The 24180-nt window shown below is 39.1% G+C and overlaps 1 pseudogene; it reads left to right on the forward strand.

The window, feature by feature from the left end:
• The first annotated feature begins 16697 nt into the window (after nt 1-16697).
• Nucleotides 16698-17237, forward strand: LOC103405411 (mitochondrial uncoupling protein 3-like; annotated as a pseudogene).
• The last annotated feature ends 6943 nt before the right edge of the window (nt 17238-24180 follow it).

The raw sequence follows: 24180 nt of genomic DNA on the forward strand, positions 1-24180 counted from the left end.
TTGCACTCAATTGCTACACCATTCCTTGTTCCCTCCATCATTTCATATTCATGCATCATTACATTGAATCATTGCACTCAATTGCTACACCATTCCTTGTTCCCTCCATCATTTCAGATTTCATGCATCTCCTTGTTCCCTCCATCATTTCAGATTTCATGCATCATTACATTGAATCATTGCACTCAATTGCTACACCATTCCTTGTTCCCTCCATCATTTCAGATTTCATGCATCATTGCACTCAATTGCTACACCACTCCATGTTCTCCTCCATTGCCATGCACTTCCTCTATAAAAGGAAGTGTGTGTAACATAAATGGAGTTCATACTTTGTTAGATAATTCACTCCCATTTTCAACACAACCTTCATCCAAACACACCCATTCATCTTCACATCCATTCCTCCATAAAAACAAACCTTCAAACACTCACCAACATCTTGTGCTGTAGCAAAGGAAGGGAAGGAAAGTGCTTGGACGTGCTTGCTGTCCAACTTGGATCGTTGGAGCGTTTAGGTGTTTTCTTTCTTTTGTTTCTAATGTTTAAATTCATTTCCTTTCGTTTTGTTGTAAATATGAGTGGCTAAACCCCTCTTGGCTAGGGGTGATTTCAAAGCCATGATTATGTGTGCAATATAATTTGATAAATTCCAGTTATGAACTCTTGAATCGTGAATGCAATTGGCTTAACTATTTGATTGATAACTTATTTGCATTTGTTAATTAAGGGTCGACACTTAATTGGCATGCATAAATCCATTGCTAGAATATAAGGAAATTTCACTTAATCGTTACAAACTTATATTCACATGTAGTGAAGGTCGCTTATAAACGATCGCATTAAGTTCAATTCCTAGCATGAGTGACATGATGTCATAGTTGCAAGTGATTTGTCAATGCTTATGATTTTCATTAAACGTAATGATCTTTGATTGTATCTCTATTATGATGTCATGTATGGAACTTTAGAAGAATGTTTTGGGTTGTCGAATGATGTCATCCAATCTAATAAAACAAGGAAAATCTGAGAGTTAACTAGTGATGTCACGGTTAATTTGGAGCATTGTCATTCATAATTCAATGAAGTAGTAACTGGAAATCGAGTTGTTTGCATACATATCATGTGTGGAGAAAAAGCCTCTAGCTATCACATCCATCATCTTATTTCTCAAATTTGTTTTACAATCTGTCTAGTTTTTCATACTTGTTTGTTTGTTTTAACTTCGTCCAAAACTCAATCCCCCTTTACTTTAGTGTGTCTAATTAGTTAGAATCTGTTTTAATTTGTGTTTTTAAATGTTTTGATTCAAGTAAAAGTCAATTTTCGTCCAAAGTCATTCCTAGTGTCTAGTTTAAGTTTATTTAGTTGTTTTAAGCTGTTTTGAGTATTTTAAGTTTGTTTTGAGTCTTGTGAGTCTTGTTTAAGTATTTTAAGTTTAGTTTTATATTTTTGAGTCAGTTTAGAGGTTATTAGCAAGCCCTCATAATCTCCGGTCCAGAACGATCCCTACTTATACTTATATTACAGTTGTCAAAACAGGGTTAAATTTGTGTGTTAAGTTAATTTTCGCATCGGTTCCCAGAAACAAAACCTTGAAGGCATGGTCGGGACCCAAAACGGATAATATCGTGCTATGGCGGAGTCGAGCTCGGGATGTGGTGGGGACCCGGGTCGGGATGTGGTGGGGGCCTGGGCTGGGATGTGACAGAAGTAGACTAAAATTTTAAATTAAATTTACAAATTAAATTATGTGTCATAAAAAAGAAATAAACACGTTAATTCACGTTTAAATAATAATTCAATCATCAATAACTATATCATTTGATTTACAAATTTGTTTAAAAAAAGTGATCTCCCTAACATTACTCATTTTAAAATTACCATCATTGATTTGAGACCAAAGTTTAATGGATGCGTTTTGTGATCTTGTCTCTGAATATTAGCTTATATAAATCTAGAAGGTCGAAAACCCATCACTTCGTGTGTAGGTATGGGTTTCACCAGTGTGTTTTTGTTTGTCTTAGAGACATTTTCACTCATACTCAAACTTCAAACTTTAAAATAAAGCTTTGAACATTTAAGTAAAAATAAAAAAATTCCGATGAATGCTCTAGTGTCGTTAGAGCTAGCATAGTTGTTTTTTAATGTTTTTTTTTTTCTTTCATGTTACTCAACAAACAAAAGTTTTAAATGACATATCCCAATGACCAAGAAGTTCTCTACTATCAAGTGGAACCATATTTTTAGGGAAGCAAACTTTGTGACGGATGCTTTTACCAAGTATGGATTATGTAGTCCGTCGAATCACATTTGGGAATATGTCACTCCCCAATTTGCTTCTTGCCTTGAACTTTGATTGTATCGGTACTTATTGTATTCGTAGTTTCTTTTTTTTAATGAAGTTTGATTACCCAAAAAAAAAAAGTTTTAAATGATATATTCTTGCAATATTCCAATTTAAAAGAAAATTATCCTCCAACCATATACACATGAAATCTTTCTTTTGTAATAATATTGAGACCAAACAAATTTTATTACTATAAAGAGAGAATTAGATTATTACTTAATAGATATATATTTACAAACGTTACTTTTTGACTAAATAATTCTTTATAAAAGATGTCCCATTACAGAGTATTTGCATTAATACTGGATCGTGTACATTTCCAAAATGTAAACATTAAGAAAAGAGTTGAGAAGACACGTAACATAGTCATCTTTAAAGTCTCTTATATACTTTTCTCTCTAATTAAACCGAGATGTCGATTGAGAGTCCATATTTAAATTTGTTACCTTGAACTTGTTTTGCAAATTTATGCAGACTAAAAATACTTTTATGGTGCTTGCATATTTAAAACTCCGACAACCACACCACCCTATCGCCACACTCACTTCTCACCACTGACTGTGCTTCCCTTCCATTCTCTATCTCCCACCCCTCACCATTTCTCTCTCTTCAGAGCCCGCACTAGATCATGATCTTTGCAAGGAAGATATCTAATTGATCGATACAGTTGAAATTGGAAACTACACGACGACAACGGTAAAGGAAATCTGGAACGATATGACAACGACGAACCCGTATATCTAAAACGACGCAAAGTGACAACAGGAAAAAATCTGATATGGCTTCGCCGATGAGAGAAAGGATGAGAGATATAGATGGAGACAAAATGAAGTGTGGGACCCTTTTTATGGGCTTATGACACGTGGCACTCAGTGTAGTTGGAATGATTGAGAGATTTTTTAATATGACCGGTATACAGGATGGTACACTATGTGTCACTATACAATTTGTGGGATATGTGTGCTAAAAAGTTAATAACTTAAAATAATAAAAAATTTCACCACTTCTATTAAAACACGTAATGTAACATTTGTGTTCCTGTCACAACGAAAAAAAATTTCGGAATGACCTGAAAGCTCAGAATGAGATCAGAGTTACAAAGTATTTTGGATCAGATTATCACAGGGCAAGGTAGTCTGGCACAACTCCATTAGCTCTAAGCCCATTGAAGATATTACTTGTCTCCCAAATAAGGAAACCCTAATTCAAGTCAAATTAGGGTATCTTGAGGATTAGACAACGTAATCGTAATCTTAGGAGGATTGGATATCCTATCCTGGATTACCCTTCATGTTGTCTCTCGATTTAATTGGGGTTACTCTCCCTACAATAGGATTCTCAAGATCACTATAAATACCCTAACCTGGGCATTTATCTCTTCAATACTGATATACGTTATCACTCACACATATTCTCTAGTACACGTTGTCGTCTACGCGTAGACATGGAGAAACATCTCCTATATGCCTAAGTCAAGGCACCTTCGTCAAGGATGGTTCACGATGTACACACATGACACCATTCTTTCTTAGAACTATACTCGTGATTTGATCATCCATCCCCGAAGAAATGTAGGCAATCCGATCTGGATTCAATCACACTCCCCAATCAACCTCATTCTCCCCTCACAAAAGTTCTGTTGACCCTAAAAACTACCAAGCCTATGTGGCGCGCAGGTCGAGTAATCTATGAGCTAACTACGTCCTTCGATTGTGTGCGGGGCGTGCCAACTCTCGGCCGAGCTCGGTCGAAGAGTAAAATTTGTTGATGTTGTGTTTGGTGCCCTGCTGACTTCTGAATCTCACAACTGCGGCCGAGGAAAGAACACTTTCGGCCTTTGGGTTCTAGAGCCTGAAAACAAGGCTGCTAGTTCTGCAACGTTCAATATCAAATTTGGCTTTTAATGTGCCGAATGTAATAACTTGTAACACCTCACTTCGCCGAAAAGGCCAATGAGTGACCTCTGCCAATAAGGATTCGAAAATCCTTCTCGACCGAGACTTGGATAGATAACTAGTCACCCTCGACACAGTGCTATCTATGCCGACTGAAGATGCTGCGAGACTGGCTGGTTTTACGGTGATAGTGTTATCTATGCCGACTGAAGATATCATCGGTTGCCTTCACAGTGTTGTTTATCCAAACTGAAGGTGTGTCGGCAAAAAAAGAAAAGGAAAAAGTCTCAAGGTTGTTGAGAGAATTTGTGCAGGGCAGTTGTGTGTTGAATTGAAGGTCCTTCTGTTTTCTACGCATCCCGTATTTATAGGACTATCATCTTGATAGTCGTCGTGTTGTAAAACTGCCGTCAATTCCAACGCTTCCTCTTGCATAACAATTTCATGCAAAACAAAATATTGTTATGCCTTATCATTTATCAGCACAACACCACCACATGCTAATTAATAGCATGTATCAATTATTAGCACATATCTTTATGCTGATAAGCACCTTAATTTGAAACATACCACATCCTGCATGCATGGCTAACCAACTTCAAGCACACATGGAGTTGATTCTCTGTTGATTACGCATCTTGGCATCCCATTTAAATGCATGCATTAATCTTCTGTGCCAATCAATATCCGTTTGCCAACCAACTCCACAATATATTAAAACTCTTGATAAAACGCTCTAATCCTCCAATCCACCATGCGTCCAAACTCCAAGAGTCCCAAATCAAATTGAACAGCATTACTTGCTTTGGAAATATAATTTGCAACTCATCTATCTTTAAACAACCAGCTGGATATAGCAAATATTAGGTTTAGATAATCTAACATATATTAAGAGATAATATTATGATTAAAACCACCATATTATTCTTTAATAATAGTTGAAAATCATCTTAACCACTTTATCATCCACAACAACAACAACAACAAAGCCTTTTCCCACTAAGTGGGGTCGGCTATATGAATCCTAGAACGCCATTGCGCTCGGTTTTGTGTCATGTCCTCCGTTAGATCCAAGTACTCAAGTCTTTTCTTAGGGTCTCTTCCAAAGTTTTCCTAGGTCTTCCTCTACCCCTTCGGCCCTGAACCTCTGTCCCGTAGTCACATTTTCGAACCGGAGCGTCAGTAGGCCTTCTTTGCACATGTCCAAACCACCGGAACCAATTTTCTCTCATATTTCCTTTAATTTTGGCTACTCCTACTTTACCTCGGATATCCTCATTCCCAATCATATCCTTTCTCGTGTGCCCATACATCCCACGAAGCATCCTCATCTCCGCTACATCCATTTTGTGTACGTGTTGATGCTTTACCGCCCAACATTCTGTGCCATACAACATCGCTGGCCTTATTGCCGTCCTATAAAAATTTCCCTTGAGCTTCAGTGGCCTACGACGGTCACACAACACGCCGGATGCACTCTTACACTTCATCCATCCAGCTTGTATTCTATGGTTGAGATCTCCATCTAATTCTCCGTTCTCTTGCAAGATAGATCCTAGGTATCGAAAACAGTCACTTTTTGTGATCTTCGCTAGATTGCTCTGGTCATTAGTGTGGATAAGTATATAAATGGATAGAGATAGGAAAGCAAACACAAGATGTACGTGGTTCACCCAGATTGGCTACGTCCACGGAATAGAGGAGTTCTCATTAATTGCGAAGGGTTTACACAAGTACATAGGTTCAAGCTCTCCTTTAGTGAGTACAAGTGAATGATTTAGTACAAATGACATTAGGGAATATTGTGGGAGAATGATCTCGTAGCCACGAAACTTCTAAGTACCGGAGTGTGATATCGTCTTAACTTGCCTTATCTGTCTCATAGGTAGATGTGGCATCTTCTCTGGAAGTACTCCTCCTCCATCCAGGGGTGGTATCTGTAACTGGTGGAGATGCACAAGGTAATGTATCAATTTCACTTGAAGCTTACTTGTAGTTTCATGCTTGGTCAAGCGCGATACAAACCATGTAGTAGGAGTCCCCCAAGTCGCCGAGCTAGGGGATCTACTGAAAGAGGTGACAGACAAGGTAAGCAATCAGAGCTCCGGCTGATTGTTCACATTCTCCCTATCTTGCAGGCAGCATGAAGGATAAAGAGAAGAAAAATGAGAAGAGATTATATGGGATACTTTTGCTTTTGAAGAAGTAACTTTCCACAAGCTTATTCTTGAACTGGGCTGGAGGGTTTTCTGGTTTCCTCCAGAGTATAAGGCCGACTGAAGAATTTGAGGGTCAAAACAAGTCCATCAAATCTAGAGTACGTTCGACCCTGCTGATATGGGATACTTTTGCTTTTGACAGAGTAGTGGATGTATCGGCACGTGTGCTGTTACGCTTGTCTCCATATGCTTCCTTGTATCCTTCTCACTTGCCCTATCTGTTCCTCAGGCAGATGCGGTATCTTCCCTGGAAGCATAAGATGTTGAAGATGAGTACTCGAGAGCAATGCCAGGTAAGTAATCAGGTAAGGGGTTCCAGGCAGTCAGTTCCTGGCTGGAAGCTTGATTCTAAGTGCTGACTGATTGCTCTCTTTCTCCTTGTCTTGCAGGTAAGAACAAGGCCAAAGGAAAAGACAGGGAAAAAGCATGATATGGGATACTCTTGCTTTTAACCCTGATGATATGAGATATTCTTGCTCTAGTATAGCTTGTTTACAGAGGTATTATCGGGGGGGGAAGAAAGCTGAATATTTCGAAAGGCTTCGTTGGGAGTGCCCTCTCAGATAAGACAAAGGGTTGAGCATTTTTGCAGGTCTGCCTGTCCGTTAGGGATGGAGGTCGACATATATAGGAGTCTCCCTAACATCAAGTAATAATGCTATTCATTTACCCTGCTTGGTCATAGCACGGTAGTGGGAGCTGCCAGCTTCACATGTTTTAACTCTGTCAGAGCACTTTGAAAAAGTGGTCTGTGGTATCTGGAAAGCTGATGTTGCGTGTGAAGATTACAGACAAGCTTTATCCAAGGAGATCCAGCTCTTGAAGTTGGGAAAGTGGTGCCTCTTCGGTTTTCGAACAAGCAATCCTGTCGGGGATCTGGCTCTCGAGATTCGGAGAACGATGCCTCTTCGATTTTTGAGAAAGCAATCCTGCTGGGGGTCTGGCTCTCGAGATTCGGAGAGCGGTGTCTCTTCGATTTTTGAGAAAGTAATCATGTTGGGAGTCTGGCTCTCGAGATTCGGAGGGCGGTGCCTCTTCGATTTTGGAGCAAGCAATCTTGTTGGGAGTGTTTTCTCGAATGTGAGTAAAGGTTGGGCATGTTTTCTAGTCTACCTTGCCACGAAGCACAAAGGTTGACACATAGGGACTTTCCAATTATCCAGCAGTGGTACTGTTCCTTTACCCTCTCTTCGATTTTTGAGAAAGTAATCATGTTGGGAGTCTGGCTCTCGAGATTCGGAGGGCGGTGCCTCTTCGATTTTGGAGCAAGCAATCTTGTTGGGAGTGTTTTCTCAAATGTGAGTAAAGGTTGGGCATGTTTGCTAGTCTACCTTGCCACGAAGCACAGAGGTTGACACACCAGGACTTTCCAATTATCCAACAGTGGTACTGTTCCTTTACCCTTGTGGGTAATAATATGGTAGCTAGACCTTCAAAATTTATGTGTCTAAACTTTGATAGTGTTGTTTCTTTGCAATTCTTTTACCCTTCTTGGTCAGAGCGATGTAGTGGGAGCTACAAGCTTCACGTGTCTCAACTTTGTCAGAGAACTTTGGCAAAGTTATCTGTGGTACCCATGAGCTACTGTTGCGTGTGGGAAGTGGGTGATTGAACAGTACGATTCATGTGCTTTCTACTTCGCCAGAAATCTTCGACAGAATGCCCATAATTTCTGCAAAGCTGAGTGTGCGTGTGACAGGTGCTGACAAGGCTGGAAAAGTAGGTGCCTCTTCGATTTCTGAGATCGGCCCTCGTGGTCTCTGAGCAGCCCAGCTTTTGAGAAAGCAAGCCTCTTCGATTTCTGAGATCGGCCTTCGTGGTCTTTGAGCAACCCAGCTTTTGAGAAAGCAAACGCCTCTTCGATTTCTAAGATCGACCCTCGTGGTCTCTGAGTAGCCCAGCTTTTGAGAAAGCAAACGCCTCTTCGATTTCTGAGCAGGTGCCTCTTCGATTTCTGAAGCTTCGTCGAGTGCAGATTTTTATAGGGGCTGACATTAAGTTCCAAAGCACACTTGAATATCCACCAGTAGAAGCTCCATTCTTGCACTTCTAAGATCTTGATTTGTCCGACCTCTTCTCTCTTCAACACCTTTGAAAATGTCTGGCCCCTCCGACCGTCGTTTTGACTTGAACCTTGTTGAAGAGGCAGCCCCGCCTTCTCCAGACAACATATGGCGCCCATCTTTCGTCTCCCCTACTGGTCCTCTTACCGTTGGGGATTCCGTGATGAAGAATGATATGACCGCTGCGGTAGTGGCCAGGAACCTTCTCACTCCCAAAGATAACAGACTACTTTCCAAACGGTCTGATGAGTTTGCTGTTAAGGATTCTCTGGCTCTCATTGTTCAGTGTGCAGGTTCTGTGTCTAATATGGCCCAACGCCTATTTGCTCGAACCCGCCAAGTTGAATCATTGGTGGCTGAAGTGATGAGTCTCAAACAGGAGATTAGAGGGCTCAAGCATGAGAATAAACAGTTGCACCGGCTCGCACATGACTATGCTACAAACATGAAGAGGAAGCTTAACCAGATGAAAGAATCTGATGGTCAGGTTTTACTTGATCATCAGAGATTTGTGGGTTTGTTCAAAAGGCATTTATTGCCTTCGTCTTCTGGGGCTGTACCGCATAATGAAGCTCCAAATGATCAACCTCTGATGCCTCCTCCTTCTAGGGTTTTGTCCAGTACTGAGGCTCCGAATGATCCCCCTCCGGTGCCTTCTCTTTCTGGGGCTCTACCGACTGCTGAGACTTCTCCTAAGCAACCTTTGTGAAGGCTCCCTCTTGTTTGTTTATTTTGACTCAAGTATATGTACATATTTGTAACTTATCGGGGATATCAATAAATAAGATTTCCTTCATTTCAACGTATTGTGTTAAATACACCAAAGCCTTCTTCGCTAAGTTCTTTGAATTTTCTTTTGTTGAAGCTTGTATGTTGAAGCTTTGTGAGTGGAGCATATAGGTTGAGGTAGTGTTTCCTTAATTTCCCGAGTGAGGAAAACTTCTCGGTTGGAGACTTGGAAAATCCAGGTCACTGAGTGGGATCGGCTATATGAATCTTAGAACGCCATTGTGTTCTGTCCTGTGTCATGTCTTCCGTTAGATCCAAGTACTCTAAGTCTTTTCTTAGGGTCTCTTCCAAAGTTTTCCTAGGTCTTCCTCTGTCCCATAGTCGCATCTTCTAATCGGAGCGTCAGTAGGCCTTCTTTGCACATGTCCAAACCACCGTAACCGATTTTCTCTCATCTTTCCTTCAATTTCGGCTACTCCTACTTTACCCCGGATATCCTCATTCCTAATCTTATCCTTTCTCGTGTGCCCACACATCCAACGAAGCATCCTCATCTCCGCTACACCCATTTTGTGTACGTGTTGATGCTTCACCGCCCAACATTCTGTGCCATACAGCATCGCCGGCCTTATTGCCGTCCTATAAAATTTTCCCTTGAGCTTCAGTGGCATACGGCGGTCACACAACACGCCAGATGCACTCTTTCACTTCATCCATCCAGCTTGTATTCTATGGTTGAGATCTCCATCTAATTCTCCGTTCTTTTGCAAGATAGATCCTAGGTAACGAAAACGGTCGCTCTTTGGTATTTCTTGATCTCCGATCCTCACCCCTAACTCGTTTTGGCCTCCATTTGCACTGAACTTGCACTCCATATATTCTGTCTTTGATCGGCTTAGGCGAAGACCTTTAGATTCCAACACTTCTCTCCAAAGGTTAAGCTTTGCATTTACCCTTCCTGAGTTTCATCTATCAACACTATATCGTCTGCGAAAAGCATACACCAAGGAATATCACCTTGAATATGTCCTGTTAACTCATCCATTACCAACGCAAAAAGGTAAGGACTTAAGGATGAGCCTTGATGTAATCCTACAGTTATGGGAAAGCTTTCAGTTTGTCCTTCATGAGTTCTTACGGCAGTCTTTGCTCCTTCATACATATCCTGTATAGCTTGGATATATGCTACTTGTACTCCTTTCTTCTCTAAAATCCTCCAAAGAATGTCTCTTGGGACCCTATCATACGCTTTTTCCAAATCTATAAAGACCATGTGTAAATCCTTTTTCCCATCTCTATATCTTTCCATCAATCTTCGTAAGAGATAGATTGCCTCCATGGTTGAGCGCCCTGGCATGAACCCGAATTGGTTGTCTGAAACCCGTGTCTCTTGCCTAAATCTATGCTCAATGACTCTCTCCCAGAGCTTCATTGTATGACTCATTAGCTTAATACCCCTATAGTTCATGCAATTTTGTACATCGCCCTTATTCTTGTAGATAGGCACCAAGTATGGCCACCGATCGCAATAACTTTATGATTTACTGAAAGACCACAAGGCCTGAACGAAGGCAGAAGATTCCTATCGTTTACTTCGCATCTTTTATGCTTTACTTCAATTGTTTGTTTGATTACACAATTAAATTGTTGTTGTATGACTGCATCAAACATATTGCTTCTAGGTCCATGCATAAAGGGTTTTGTTCAAATTTGTTAAATTTAATTTATGGCCTTATAAGTTAATGAACGCCAGAGTCAAAAAGCAATTTTCAATAATCTATCACTACTACAAAAGGGGATATAACTGGCGTTTTAAAACCGACAAGAAACGCCAGTTAATGTTGGATATTTGGTAAAAATCCGACATTAAATCGTGCAATGTCGGATAAAGTTACCGACATCAATACTACCATCACAAAATGGTAATGATGTCGCTTAGCCCCCTTAATCCGCCACCAAGAAGTAAAGTAATATAAATAATAAATAAACAACAGCGTCGCTTAAAAGCAACATCATCCCTTATGTCGCTTTTAAGCAACATGAAAAGCTGACATGATGGCGCTTAAAAGCGACATTAAGTAACAAATAAACAATTAAATAATAAGATGTATTGTCGGTCCAAACCGACATCATGTAAGTTAAATAAATAAAATAATCTAGCTACTGTCGTCCATAAAGCAACACCAGATATATTAAAAATAATAAACTTTAACAGAACTCCCTCCATTTTTAGTTAATAACAATTAAATAACAATTACAACAAAGTATATGAAGATAAGCCCACTTGCGCGTGTTGGAGAGCAACACAGAGATGGAATGGCGTTCGTGGTCATTGCAATGCAGTTTTGACAAAACACGAACACAATTGGAGAATCATACACCTAGAGTTTGATAGTATTCGATGACTAAAAACCCTCAATTCGAAGGTTGATTTCTTCTTCAAAAGAATGAGCTCTAAATCTCTGATAGAGAAGTAACCGCAAGATAATGTTGCAATTGAAAACCCCACAAGATATATATAAGCACCAAGGATTATATGAACGACAATCGTATTTCACTTCCTACCAAGATAAAGATCGAGTACCAAATCAACGTAAATTCACAAAAAAATTGAAAGAAAAAAAACACATTTACTAATTAAAACCCTAACCCTAGACCCATACGACTTGATTTCCAGTACCAGACTTGATTTCAAGGCGGTGGCTCCGGCCTCCTTCGAGAACTTCTTTTCTGCCTTGGGCTTCTTCTCGGCTTTAGGCGCCATTGATGGAGTTGGGTGACAGAAAAGTTCGCGGAGTTGGGGATTTTTCGATTTAGATTGAAAGACTCTGAGAGTTGGATATTTTTTAGATGGACTTAAAAGATGAGGAGAATGTGTTTTTATACAATGGGAGCAGTTGGATTCTATTGGCTAAAGTGGTTTGACGTGGATCGTTGTCTGGAATGTGATTCGGCTGTGGATTGGGTTTGGGAAAGTTCAAAAATTGACAGTTGCGATGTGTTAAGCTGGATCAAGCGGATTGGTGCCAGATCGGTGAGTTCTAGTGGAATTGGACGGTGGATACTTTCTGAATGAAATTGACAATGGACGGCTGAGATGAGGGACTAATCAATGACATCAAATAGTAAAATTAGAAATATCAAATAGTAAAATTTGGGTGACAACTGATAAAATTTTAAAAAAGAAAAATTCATTAAAATATTTTACAACAAAAAATAATAAAAGAATTGATTCTTACCGACTGTGAACTTGGTTTATATCCCCAAGTAAATTAGAAACCTTAAAACCATTGCACAAGAGAAATGCGTAGAAGATTCTAAAGTGAAATTTTTATATCCCCAAGTAAATTGGTATCCACTAGTGTAAATATTTGAAATTGAAGATCGAGTTAATTCACTGTATTCATATAGGGTCAAGGAGTGTAGCTGTAAAAAATCATCAAAATCGAAGTCAAAATAACAGTAAAATCGTGATTTTTCGTTTATAACCGTCGAAATGTTTTATCTTTTTACTTGATCTCTGAATGTTTGTCTTTTGCAATTTTTGGCATATGCGATCTCGAAGTATATACAAACATGTTTGACGTTTGGATCATTGAAACTAGTTTCGTAGAATGCGTATCCCATCAAAACAATAAATTCACTAACACTTAAGAGTTTATTCATACTTTCATCAAGTATAACATAAGAATTATTGGTATCCACTAGTGTAAGTATTTGAAATTGAAGATCGAGTTCATTCATTGTATTCATATAGGGTCAAGAAGTGTAGCTATAAAAAAATCATCAAAATCAGAGTTAAAACAACCGTTAAATCATGATTTTTCGTTTATAATCGTCGAAAAGTTTTATCTCGTTACCTGATCTTTGAATGTTTGTTTTTTGTAATTTTTGGCGTATGCGATCTCGAAGTATATACAAACATGTTTGACGGTTGGATTGTTGAAACTAGTTTCGTAGAATGCGTATCCCATCAAAACAATAGATTCACTAACACTTAAGAGTTTATTCACACTTTCATTAAGTATAACATAAGATTTATTGGTATCCACTAGTGTAAATATTTGAAATTGAAGATCGAGTTCATTCATTGTATTCATATAGGGTCAAGGAGTGTAGCTGCAAAAAATCATCAAAATCGGAGTTAAAATAATCGTTAAATCATGATTTTTCATTTATTACTGTCGAAAAGTTTTATCCCGTTACTTGATATCTGAATGTTTGTTTTTTGCAATTTTTTGCATATGCGATCTCAAAGTATATACAAACATGTTTGACGGTTGGATCGTTAAAACTAGTTTCGTAGAATGCGTATCCTATCAAAACAATAGATTCACTAACACTTAAGAGTAGATCGAGTTCATTCATTGTATTCATATAGGGTCAAGGAGTGTAGCTGTAAAAAAATCATCAAAATCGGAGTTCAAATAACCGTTAAATTGTGATTTTTCGTTGATAACCGTCGAAAAGTTTTATCTCGTTACTTGATCTCTGAATGTTTGTTTTTTGCAATTTTTGACATATGTGATCTCGAAGTACATACAAGCATGTTTGACGGTTGGATCATTGAAACTAGTTTCGTAGAATGCGTATCCCATCAAAACAATAGATTTGTTTATGCACAAAACCGGATGGGTCTTGGAACAACGTAAATCCGACCGTGAATCTGCAAGAAAGTAAAGAACACAAGGTGTATCGTGGTTCACCCCAATGTTTGGGCTACGTCCACACTGATGTTGATATTGTTTCACTCTGAATGGTGAATATACAAGAAGGCTAGAGGCAGTGTGCTCTCTAACCTATTTTCTCTTTTCCCATGGCCTCAACTTGACCTCTCATAATGAGAAGAGTAAGGAGTCCTTTTATAGAATAAGGGTCATCACTTATTACATATTTGCCCCTTCATTTATTACATAATTACATTTGAGTCCCCCGAGTATTTATACGAGGTCTAAATATGGAGACCCTAAATATGGTACAAACAGTAGTCCCCCAAGTCTTCAGTCAAGAGAGTCTTTTGGCTGGAGACTTGAAACTCAGTCCATGTGTAGGCCGAAGTAACTAGATGTCGTCTAGAATTGATACTCGATATGAGGCGGTGCTCAATGTGAAATGATGCTCAACTAGAAGTAGCACATGTTGCGAGGCTGCTCGACTTGTGGCGTTGAAGGTGAGAGAGTCCCTTTTATAGAATAAAGGCTCATTCCTCAATACATAAATGATAGGTTTTGAGTGATGCTCGCGGCGAGGTGGTTGCTCAGCAGGCGGCGATGCTCTCTAATGATGGTGAGAGAGTCCCTTTTATAGAATAAGAGCTTGCGCCTCAATACATAAATGATGGGTTAGAGTTGATGCACGTGGCGAAGCGGTTGCTTAGCAGGTAGCGATGCACTCTAATGATGGTGAGGGAGTCCCTTTTATAGAATAAGGGCTCGCTCCTCAATACATAAATGATGGGTTAGAGTTGATGCTCACGGCGAGGCTGTTGCTTAGCAGGCGGTGATGCTCTCTAATGATGGTGAGGGAGTCCCTTTTATAGAATAAAGGCTCGCTCCTCAATACATAAGTGATGGGTTAGGAGTGATGCTCGTTGCAAGGTGGTTGCTTAGTTGGCGGCGATGCTCTCTAATGATGGTGAGGGAGTCTTTTTTATAGAATAAGGGCTCGTTCCTCAATACATAAGTGATGAGCTAAGAGTCTCTTTCTAATGAAGGTGAGGGAATCCCTTTTATAAAATAAGGGTTCGCTCCTCAATACATGAATAATGGGTGCTCTCTAATGAAAGTGAAGGAGTTCATTTTATAAAGTAAAGGTTCACTCCTCAGTACATAAATAATGGGCTAAGTCCCCCAAGTATTTTTCATGAGGCCCAGTTGCGGAAGCCCAATATATGGTACATAGTGTAGTCCCCCAAGTCTTCAGTCAATAGAGTATGTTGGCTGAAGACTTCAAATTCGATCCATGTATGGGCCGAAGTGGCAGTCGTAAAGAGGCGGGCCTTTGTATACCATGCACTGAAGCTTTGTAGGTGAAACTTTGAAAATGAAGCTTTGAAGCTGGAGCTTTTGTAAATGAAGCTTCGAAGTCGAAGCTTCGTAAATGATGCTTTTGAAGCTGGAGCTCTGTAAATGAAGTTTTCGAAGCTGATTGACATGAGTAATGCTCATGAATGTTTATGTTGATTGACATGAGTGATGCTCATGGATGTTGACATGAATGATGTTCATGAATGTTGACATGAGTGATGCTTATGAATGTTTATGTGTGATTGACATGAGTAATGCTCATGCATAATTTTGGAGTACTAGACGTACTTTTGATCACCTGGTTGGTGATAATAGCGGCAGGCTGCTGAACAATTTTAGAGTACTGGATGTACTTTTGGTCACCTGGTTGGTAATAATAGCGGCAAGCTACCGAATAATTTTGGAATATTAGACGTACTTTTAGTCACCTGGTTGGTGATAATAGTGGCAGGCTGCCGAATAATTTTGGAGTACTAGACGTACTTTTGGTCACCTGGTTGATGATAATAGCGGCAGGCTGCCGAATAATTTTGGAGCACTGGACGTACTTTTGATCACCTGGTTGGTGATAATAGAGGGTGAACCTTAAGTGGAGGGATGGAGGTTAGAGTTTGAAGCCATAGGGCTTGGCTCTTTTGGGCATATGGGCCTTCGCCCTCCCCATAACATTACAGCCCACTATTTTGGGCTTGCCCTTTTTTTTTCTTTTTTTTTTTTTTTACACATCAGTATAACTTATACAATAATTGCTCCAGTTTGCAGAAGACAACTTAATAAAATATTCACTAATGACAGTGGGTATGGGTGTGCCATGCTTCCTCGGCTTTTCTCCATCTCCATACATCTTTTCATTTTTCATTATTTTCCTCCCTTTATTCCTTGCTTATGCTTTTGCTTTCTGCTTTTACTTTTCTTTTCCACCGCACCTCTTTGTCCACCCATATTGCTTTGCAAGGTCATCTTTTGCTTTTCTTGATCTCCCCGCTCATTCTCTGTCCACCTAAGGTCATCTTTTTCTTTTCTTGATCTCCCCACTTGAAGATTAGAGCATATAGATTTGCTTTTCTCGTGGCTTTCTCAGAAAGCGATTTCTCCATTATTCTCAGGACACTTAAAACTGAATGACCATTATTGTTCCCCCCATTGCAACCTGTAGAGGATGTAAAACTATTCTGACTACATACGTTTTCCGTCTGCATTATCCTGGGTCATTAGTGTTCAACTACCGCGGATCGGATCAAAGATCTTCTGCATCTTCTGAAGAAGAAACCCTTCAACCCCATCGTTGTCTGTAGAAGATTCACACCTAGAAAGCCGCTTCCTTTTCAGATTTGTCAATGTCATACCCAAACATGCGACTGCCCTCCTTCTCAGCGACCTCTTCTTCTTGGGAATGATGATGGGGACTGACGACGATGAAACAGAGCGAAAACCTTGGAGCGTACAGGAAGATATTACTAGTGTCGGTCACGACGATAGTGGCGGAGATGACAACATTTTTGGTCGACCTGACGATGACGAGGCTTCAGCTGCACGGTGAGTCGGTGTTGGTTGGGTCAACCCGGAGTACGAACGCATTCTGGGTCACCTTAGAAATCGTGCGAGAGCAAGGTCCGGCAGGATTGTACAAGGGCTTGTCACCGGCGATTCTCAGACACCTCTTCTACACTCCTATTCGGATCATCGAGTACGAGCAGCTCAGAAGCTCGCTGAAGAGCGACAATGGGTCCTTCTCTCTCCCCGCCAAAGCTCTCTCCGATGGGATCTCCGGCATCGTTGCTCAGTTGGTAGCAAACCCTACAAATCTTGTTAAAGTAAGGATGCAAGCAGACGGTCGGACGGTGGCGCAAGGTATGTAGCCTCGATATTCAGGGTGTTTCGATGCTTTGAACAAGATTGTACGAGCAGAAGGCGTTGGAGGACTGACAAAAACCCAAAACTTGTTTTCTTGTTGAGCCTCCTTCTCCGAGATGACCGTCTCTTCCTTGGAACAATCGGGAAGGAATCAAGATCAGATTTCGATTTCTTAGCAGCACAGAAACGGATGAAATCACATTTGCAAAAACAACTTCCAGCTCGTTGAAAAAGTTCTCTCTCCGCCTCTCGTACTCTGCAGCAGTCTTAGTTTCTGTCTCTTTTGTTTTGGTGGGTTGTGGGAAAAGGCGTGAGTTCAGAGGCAGAGAGAGAGAGATAGCTATGTGTCTGTGTCTCTGTGTGTGTTTTGCAGATTCACGGTGGAGGTGAAAAAATGAAAGAGAATCGACACAACTTTTTGTATCGTTTCCCACGGATAGTGCCAAATGTTGATGCACAAAACCGGAGGAGTCTTGGAACAACGTAAATCCTACCGTGAATCTGCATGAAAGTAAAGAACACAAGATGTATCATGGTTCACCCTAATGTTTGGGTTACGTCCACACTGATGTTGATATTGTTTCAATCTGAATGGTGAATATACAAGAAGGCTAGAGGCAGTGTGCTCTCTAGCCTATTTTCTCTCTTCCCATGGCCTCAACTTGACCTCTCCTAATGAGGATAGTGAGCAATCCTTTATAGAATAAGGGCTCCTCACTTATTACATATTTGCCCCTTCATTTATTACATAATTACATTTGAGTCTCCCAAGTATTTATATGAGGTTTAAATACGAAGATCCTAAATATGGTACAAACAAAATTCACTAACACTTAAGAGTTTATTCATACTTTCATTAAGTATAACATAAGATTTATTGGTATCCACTAGTGTAAATATTTGAAATTGAGGATTGAGTTCATTCATTGTATTCATACAGGGTCAAGGAGTGTAATTGTAAAAAATCATCAAAATTGTGATTTTTCGTTTATAACCGTTGAAAAGTTTTATCCCGTTACTTGATCTCTGAATGTTTGTTTTTTGTAATTTTTGGCGTATGCAATCTCGAAGTATATACAAACATGTTTGACGGTTGGATCATTGAAACTAGTTTCGTAGAATGTGTATCCCATCAAAACAATAGATTCACTAACACTTAAAAGAGTTTATTCATACTTTCATTAAGTATAACATAAGATTTATTGGTATCTACTAGTGTAAATATTTGAAATTGAATATCGAGTTCATTCATTGTATTCATACAGGGTCAAGGAGTGTAGCTGTAAAAAATCATCAAAATCGGAGTTAAAATAACCGTTAAATCGTGATTTTTCGATTATAACCGTCGAAAAATTTTATCCCATTACTTGATCTCTGAATGTTTGTTTTTTGCAATTTTTGGCGTATGCGATCTTGAAGTATATATAAACATGTTTGACGGTTGGATCATTGAAACTAGTTTCGTAGAATGTGTATCCCATCAAAACAATAGATTCACTTAGGGGTGGGTTCAAAAAACCGAAAACCGAAAAAAACCGACAACCGAACCGAACTGAAGCCGAAAAAAACCGAACCGAAACTGCCAAACCGAACCGAATCGAATCTGGCCAGTTCGGTTTCGGTTTTTGAGGTCCGGAAACCGAACCTGACCGAACCGAACCGAAAAAAAAAATCAAATATAAATACTAAAAAACATTTTGGCATCAGGGTTTGAACACCTGACCTCTAAGTTGGGGAAAATTGCTTCAAACCAACTTGACTGTAGGCTTTGTGTTGTTATAATTGTACCAGTAATGTATTGATAGGTTTCTAATATTTAATGCTTTATAAAATTTCTTAAGATTACAAACCCTAGCCGTCACTTACTCCCAATCCCATTTCGGTTTTCCCTTTTCTCAAGCACTCTCTCCCCTCCGCTATTTCCTTTCTGCCTCTCTCTCTCTCTCTTTCTCTCCCCTTCCTCTCTTCCTCCAAATCACTATCTCTCTTTGTGGATTTCGACGGTAGCAAAGAGGAGAGCCAAACCACAGTGGCAGTGGAGCAGTCCAGTGGCACAACATGGGACTGATGGGCAATTGACAGCGGACGAGGGCAGTCATTAATCGTTGCAGATCCATGGATAATTTTTCAAGTTTTGTTGAGAGTATTTACTTTTTAAGTTTTGTTGCGTCTGTTGAATGGATAAGTTTTGAGCTTATATATTTTGGTGTTCCAGTATCTCATTATCTTCTATTCGTATTTTTAGTATTACTGATTCACTTTAAGTTTGTTTACTTGCTGAGATAATGCAATCTGAGTTGGGATTTAATATAGCTTCTTAAAAAGTACTTTATCTGAAAGCAATATGAGCAAGTCGATACAACCTAATCCCTGAACTCGGTTAGTCGGTTCTGTTACTCGATTTTTTAATTTTTTCAATGTTCGAACAGGGGTTCGTTGCAGATCCATGGCCAATCGTCCCAGTTCGTATTTATTTGATGCAAAAATTTCTGCATCTTCAATGCTCTAACTGTTGCAGATTTGTTCCAGATTTAAAAAAAAAATCATGGAAAAAATCGAAAAAAAACCGAAACCGAACCGAAAAAAATCGAAACCGAAAAAAACCGAAAAAAAATGGACCAAACCGAACCGAACCAAAATTTCGGTTTGGTTTCGGTTTTAGCAAAAAACCGAACCGTTTCGAACTGAACCCAGCCCTAGATTCACTAACACTTAAGAGTTTATTCATACTTTCATTAAGTATAACATAAGATTTATTGGTATCCACTAGTGTAAATATTTGAAATTGAAGATCGAGTTCATTCATTATATTCATATAGAGTCAAAGAGTGTAGCTATCAAAAATTATCAAAATCGGAGTTAAAATAACCGTTAAATCTTAATTTTTAAAATAACCGTTAAATCGTGATTTTTCGTTGATAACCGTCGAAAATTTTTGTCCCGTTGCTTGATCTCTGAATGTTTGTTTTTTGCGATTTTTTGTTGATTCGATCTCGAAGCATATACAAACAAGTTTGACGGTTGGATCGTGGAAATTAGTTTCGTAGAATTTGTATCCTATCAAGTTCAATGGTGTGTGTATATATATATATATATATTTATTAAGTAGATTTAAATTTATTTATTTTGTACGTATAACACTTAAGAAATTGAATGATATGTATATTTAAGTGGATCCAATGGTCACCAATTTTTAATATTTAATTTAATATATATATATATATATAATTATTATAGTTTTTAGGGGTATAAAATTGTTAAATTAATATATATAATTATTACAATATTTTTTTAGGGTTATAAAATTATAAAATTATAAAATTAATATTTTGCTTATCGTGTATCGTGCTACCCACGTGTATACCCGAACCAACCTGTTATCTTAACAGGTGTTTAACGGGTTACCTGATAACAACCCAATTCGTTATCATGTCAACCCCAACACCTGTTAATTTCGTGTCGTGTTGTGTCGAATTATCGGGTCGTGTTAGGAATTGCCAGGCCTACTTACAACCGACACCGGGTTTCAAAATATTTAAAAAAACTAAAATCTATGTCGCTCAGAACCGACGCAGACTTTAAAATATTTAAAAACAATAATTAGTGTCGCCTAGAAGCGACACCAATACTTTATGTTGCTTAAAAGCGACATTGTTTTGTTTAAAGCGACGCCAGTATTTAAAATTATTAAAATATATGTCGGTTATAAGCGACATGAAATGTTTATGTCGGTTTAAAATTGACGTAGACATTTTATGACGCTTGTAAGCGACAGTAAATCTGATGTCATGTTTAATTAGTGTCGCAACTATCCTATGCGCTACTACATTATATTAAACCGACACCACCCACTGACACTATAAGTTCCTTTTGTAGTAGTGTATGCTTGCTTTATTCTTATGCTTCCACACTAATTCTATTGTTTCTTAGCATGTTATATCCTCATCGATATTGCAACTTCCATGGAAGACAACGATGATAAGTAGAACAAGATTGTTTCTTTCTTTGTTTGTTTTTATTGCAAGGAAAATATCAACAGTCTGTAAAAGATTTGGTAAATTCCGCCAACTATTCTGGTGGAGCCAGTAACTCTAACAACTACACAACAGCTCCAATGAGCGTAGCAAAATCCCAATTTGGGAAGAAATTCACTAGGGGGATGTCACCCCCCAAAGAAAGCATATGTTCAACTTCGAAACTCTGTCTCGAGTTCAAATCCAGAACTCCACCTACAACTCAAAATGCAATGAACTGGGGGCATCCCATTTGGAGCACATGACAACCCAGGTGCCACTTTGCAACAAATGTTCCGACTAATTGCTTAGTCAGAAAGGCTCGCAAAGATACAAGGCACGAAATAACAATGTTGGAAGAAAGAGTAGGTTTGGCTCCGTGCGGACCAACACTTCATCATGAATTCAACTCAAAGACCTCTCTTCTGAAATCTACAACTAGCGTTTCATGCAACTCAATTCGAATCCATCAACACTCCAGCTAGGGTAAGTGCTCGCAAAAATCTGGTGGCAATGTAATCGTGCCTTAAACCCAATATGTGCCCTTAAATGATTTTTAACGAAATTTTGATTTTCCGAATGAATTTCGACACAAGGCCAGTTGAAAAGAAAGCTAAGAAGCTGAAGATTGTTGTGTCAAGTTTTCAAAATTTTCTATGTAGCCAATACCTCCAGTTTTTCACAAAAAGATAGTTGAAGTTGTATTCCCTTTAAAACTGCACAGCTGTGGGGAAAATGGAGATTTCGAAGCCTTCTCAATTTTTTCAAATGAAATACTATAAGCCTGAAAGGTTAAGAAATAAAAGCTAAAACATTATTATTTTTCCATAATTTTCTAGAAGATTGAGCGATCTCAATTCTGGCAAGCAACAACAAGCCAACCCAACCAGCACATCACACTAATGCAATTAACTTGGCAGATAAAATTGTATCTTCTCGAATTGGATGGGGTTTCGTGTCATGCACCATCGCGAAGATACAGACGTCAAATTTTGTCAGATTTTGCAGTATGCAATTTCGAGCTACTTGGAAAATGTAATAGTCATTTTACAGGCTGGAATTCTTTGCGAAATTCCTCAAAGTTCTTCCTCTGAACTCATATCAAACGATGCTCAACATGCTACAATAACCTATGAGTTCAAGATACGCACAATAATGACTAAGTTAAAGGTTAACCTAATGCAAGTCTGCTCTTACGAGCTAAAAACAAGGTCACTCGCAAAACACTATGTGACAACTCCACACTTGTCCTCCTCCACTATTGGTTTGCAATGGAAAAAGTTAGGGGGCATACTATATGGAGTAAGAAGCTAATTTTTGAGATATGCATACGCTGGAACAACTTTCAACGTACTCACACATGAACAGAATGACTCCTACACAACATGGTTGTTATGGATTCAAATTCCCACACATAATGAATCCGAACAATGTTATTACTCTGACTTACTCTAAAACTATTCGAAGTAAGTCAAGTCAAAGTAAGTATGCCTTCTTAGTCTGGGCATGGACTAAACAACTTCGATCATAAATGTTGAACAAACAGACCCATAGAGCAACTACACTTTGTAGGGTTCCAGACAAAGATCTACTTGCTCCCCAAGATAAGGAGCCTAATCCGATTGGGGATCAAGTAGGTTTCCTATGTTCTTGGAGATTCTTACAATTTAGGAATTGGCGAATGCAAGTGATCTTAATATTTAGGTCGATCATGCAAATTGTGAAAGCTTCATCTAGAATGAACGAGTGAGGCAACTAGGCTTAAACAACAAGTCATCATCTACGAGCTAAAGTGCAAGTATTAGTTATCCTGAGGATATGAGTGTGTCTGTAACTCCAAACTCGCCCAAGCATAGTTTTAACGCGAAACATGAAGAAACTCTGAAATAGAGAAAAAGGTAATCAACAATCTATTTATGCGTATCAGTCCACTTTGCGGACTAACTTGGAATTCCTCAGCCATAATTGAACAGTGAGGCTTATATCATTGGAAAGCTATGGATGTCAACTTTCAACATCACTTTACGTTTTATGATTCCATTTTTTAATGAAGAAAATATCGCCGTTTTAATAGGAACAATGCAAGTAGAGATTTTCTGCATATTTACATAGTTCACCTTTTCAGGTTCAAACTCTGACGAGGAGAAAATTTGAAAACCCATCCATCTACTAAACAACCTTGGTACAAGCCATGGTAGCGTTCCAAGATATAAGTACTTTTGATTATTTAGTTGTATCTATAATTGAATGCAGAAGGATATGTGATTAGAAATTATTAACCAAGATTAGGGCATGAAACCATAATGAGACATGCGCATGAGCTACACTCGGACTTGAGGTTGTAACATCCCACATCACTCAAGGGAGTTGATCATGTAAGCCTTATATATATATTCTCATCTCTGCCTAGCATGAGGCCTTTTGGGAGCTCACTGGCTTCGGGTTCCATCGGAACTCTGAAGTTAAGCGAGTTCGGGCGAGAGCATTCCCAGGATGGGTGACCCACTGGAAGTTCTCATGTGAGTTCCCAGAAACAAAATTGTGAGGGCGTGGTCGTGGTCGTGGCCTAAAGCGGACAATATCGTGCTACGGTGGAGTCGAGTCGGGGATGTGGGGCGGGCCTAGGCCGGGATGTGACAGAGATAGCCCCAATCATGTGCGGCTCCTTTCTAATTAGCCTCTACCTGGCTATGGTTTGATTCCATCAATTGACCATAAGTAAGACAACTTGGTCAAAGAACTAACACCAAGGCAATGACATAAGAATTTAACATGGGCCGATGTCAAAAACTACACACTCAGGACATAAATCTCAAAGCTGGGAATGATCTTTTCAGATCCTTGTGTGACTTTGTTTGTTCTTTCTTACACCATTTTTTGTCTTACAGGGAACTCCCCAATTTCCCAAATATCTCACTAAATTTGTAATTATGCAAGAGATGTTCTAGTCTAAAATACTCAAAGTCTTAGTCTTAAAGGAGTCTCCTATAGCCCATTCTGTGGTATTCTGATTAGCAGCTTAGGAGCTTAA

The sequence above is a fragment of the Malus domestica genome, chromosome 13, assembly GCF_042453785.1.
Source record: "Malus domestica chromosome 13, GDT2T_hap1".
Taxonomy (NCBI): domain Eukaryota; kingdom Viridiplantae; phylum Streptophyta; class Magnoliopsida; order Rosales; family Rosaceae; genus Malus; species Malus domestica.